This window comes from Pinus tabuliformis, chromosome 7 (assembly GCF_031772625.1).
Source record: "Pinus tabuliformis cultivar Carrire ecotype Pingquan chromosome 7, CPIR1, whole genome shotgun sequence".
Taxonomy (NCBI): Eukaryota; Viridiplantae; Streptophyta; class Pinopsida; order Pinales; family Pinaceae; genus Pinus; species Pinus tabuliformis.
Window position 1 is genome coordinate 1,365,269,091 of NC_142293.1, and position 3,581 is coordinate 1,365,272,671.

Consider the following 3,581-nt stretch of genomic DNA (forward strand, 5'->3'; position numbering starts at 1 on the left):
GTGGAGCTTGGCTGTCCAACTGAAAGTCAAACTGCTGATCCTGTAGAATCCGTTGGCTGCCTTTAAGCTCGGTGGGGAGAGCTGTTGGAGCTCGGAGTTAAGGTGAAAATCACGAGGAAGGTCATCAAGACTGTGGACAACCTCCCTATGAACCCGCAATGTCACCTTTGTTGTCTCCTTGTCTCCATTTGCGTGGTCTTTTGCTCTCTTTAATGCCAAAAACCTGAAATCATCATGTATTAGCCACATAGATATAATGCCTGCCCTTCTTCCTACAAATAACACGAATATACTAAGAAATGAATGCATAAGTGATAAAAGATGAATGGTTGAGGAAGGTAAGTAGGCCAAATGAGCCCAAATTGTACCAAAAATTGGGGCTCATCATCACCCCCCAGCTAAAATATTTGCTCATCCTTGAGAAACTTTGCTCCAGCTCCTTGTCCTTGGCCGAGAACTAGGGCCCGGCACATGCTCTTCCTTTCCTGTTCTTGGTGGCCCTGCCTCTTCTGCCCCTGGCGGTGACGAGGGTGGCGCTTCTTCCCTCTTTCCTGTTTCCTTGAGCCGGGCTTCGGAAGCTGATTGGCCTATCCTTTGTGTCCAGGTAGTTATTTTTGGGCTTCCCCTCTCGGGGGTGGCCGATGTTTTAGATGGGGATCTCTCACTGGGTGAAGTAGGGACACCCCCTAAAATGGTTTGGCTGCTGGGTGGAGGCTGCGGCTTGCCTGTTTTTATTCTCTTACTTCTCCTAGCTTCAAAAGGTAGAGGGATCTCCCTCTCTCTCTTCTCCTTTGGCTTTGGAGGTGTACTGAGGGCGGCCAGCGCAGCTGCTTCCTCCTTTTCGAGAATGCCAGCCTTCTCTTTCTTGCGTTTTGCTTTCCCAGGGCTTCCTGTAGAAGACCCTGTTTTAGCCAATTTCGGGCTTCCTGTAGAAAACCCTGCTTTACCCACTTTCGGGCCTTCTGTAGAAGACCCTTTCTTTACCAATTTTGGGCTTCCTGTAGAAGACCCTGTTTTGGTAATTTTCGGGCTTCCTGTAGAAGCCCCCTTTTCAATGATTTTCGGGCTTCCTGTAGAAGGCCCTTTTACTGTTTTCGGGCTTCCTGTAGAAGCCTGTTTCTGCTTTCCTGTAGACACAGGTGTCGCCACCTTGGCTTGCTTTGCTGCATGGGTTTTGCTTTTTGGTTGGGTTGCGGGTGCTGATGAGGTACTTGGGCTGATGTGGACCTTCTCAGCTTTGTCCGTTCTGCTCTGCAACCTTTTCTCTCTCGCTGACAAAATGGGTGTGTCACCTTTTTCCTCAGCATCCTTTTTCTCGTGCTTCCTCCTTTGTTCTTTCTTCTGCACTGTGGTCGGGGTCTTCTGGCCTGTTTCTTTCTTTTCCGCGGCCACTGCTTCTTTTTCCTCACTGCTGGAGGAACCCGTTTCTTCAGTCAACATCCTTATGTCTCCATCTCTTGTCAAATTTCTGAATGATTCCCATGAGAGGGGAACCTTATATGAATGAAGCGCATCCTCCACAAGAAGTTTGATCAACCCATGGTGGGCTACCTGATCTGGTATGCCTTCTTTTAACTTTGTGGCACACTCAATTAGAGACTGTAGCAGGAAATAAGGAATGCTCAGTTTCGTTTCTACAGGAAGATCAATCTGGTGCCTCAATTCAGTGAGCAACCGAAAGTGATATGCGTACACGATGCTAAAATGGCCTTCACAGGTTATATACTTCATGATTTGCAGGCTAACTTCATTCCATGGTGGCAGCAAGCTGGTTCTTTGCACCCCATTTTTGTCCTCCGAGAATTCCTCCTCAAGTGGAAAGAATTCTTTCTTGGCCTGCTGGCTCAACTTCCTTTCTTCCTTATCCCATGGCAAACCCATTGGAAGTTCAGTAATTCGACTGATATATTGCGGGGTGAGCTTGAGGCTTAGGCCCTTGAAGTTCACTGTGGCCAGTGTCTTGGATTTCGGCCTCAGAGCCTGCAAAAATTCTTCTGCCACTTCATCGTCGTAACCCTGCAATTTGTCACAAAAAGATATCCATTGAACCCGTGTGAAGAGCTCCACCACCTCCTGGTTTTCCCTTAACTTGGTTGAATCAGTGGGTTCTCGTCTAATAAACCCACCCGGCATGATAAAACAGTTTCCTTAACCAGAGGTGGTGATTGTGGAAGAAATTTGGTCTACTGAGACAGAGCGTAGGATTACGCTTCTGTCATGCACATAATCCACAAAACTTATCCCTGAGGAACTTAACACAGTTTAATTACCCTGACATCCTGTAGAATGACAGTATAGGCACAGCAGACAACAATTTCACCACTTTTCTATGACCAAACTGTGGACGACGATTCTGCCACCTTTAAAAACCAGTTGCATGAAGAGTTCAGGGTTACCTTTTTAATCTGCCACCTTTTTATGTGAGGCACCCGCCTTCCTGTAGAAACTGCGTTCCTGTAGAAACAACGTTCCTGTAGAAGCAGCGCGCGATTTTCGGGAAAGACTGCAGTTGGTCTGCGCTCTGGGTGTGCTTCACAAGCGTTCTGATAGCCAAAGGCTCGGCGTATCGAACTGCAGAAAGATCAGGATAGCCACTCGAGTTCAAAACGGTGGTTGATAAATGCATGAGGGCAATCTAGCCGATTAGATTTTGAATCGGCGGAAACCGTGGCGCGGGGGTGAGCTGTCCCCGCCGGACCGTTGGGCGACGTCATCCCATCATTTGCCTGCGAGTTCCCTTGCTGCCGCATCAATTCCCGCAGATCTGCCGCCGCCTCTTCTGTTAAACTCGTTTTTTCCCGACGGGATTGCTCTCACGTGCATGCTACCCATTCTTTTTGTCATGGCCGCCACCCAAACATCCAACTAGACCATTAACTGGCCGACGTGGCCGGCCAAATGGCCATACGGCCGCTCAACCCATTCACCTTTACACTTTGCAATCAATTCAAAGTAAAATTCATGCAATCTGATGGAAGGAAGGGTCGAGACACTTACCTGCGCGGCTGCACACGATGTTTCGGTTTTTTTTGGACGCTGATGAGTGGATTTACCTGCTGCTGGCGAACTTACACAGGCCCGGAGGTCCATGTTTACAGGCTGCCGACGATGGATTGGATGCTTTGGTTGCATGCGCCTGCGTTTCATTGCATATGGCTGGCGCTGTGAATGGTATCCACTCTAGCGGGCTTAACTGTTACAGGACTCTCGCGGGATGTCTTGTAACAGTTCTTCCTCCTTGGGTGCATGCTGCACGACGAAGGATCTGGCCTCACGATCACGCTCCTAGAGCTTCTGGATGACTGGGATGAATATGGTGTGAGATCTCCAGCGTTTTTTTCATTTAAAATTTGCTTTTTCTTGAGAACTCATCGATCTGCTTTGCTGGTGCAGGTAACTTCGTTGCATGTCGACAAGGATGGCAGGACGAGGTGACAACAATGTGCAAGGGAGATAACAATAGCTTGCATGCGTCCAAACCGATCCTCAGTCGTTAGATCTTCTCATAACATGGATTCTAGACCATCCTAGGCTTCTACAGGAAGTTTCCTGTAGAAATACAGAGCTTCCTGTAGAAAGGT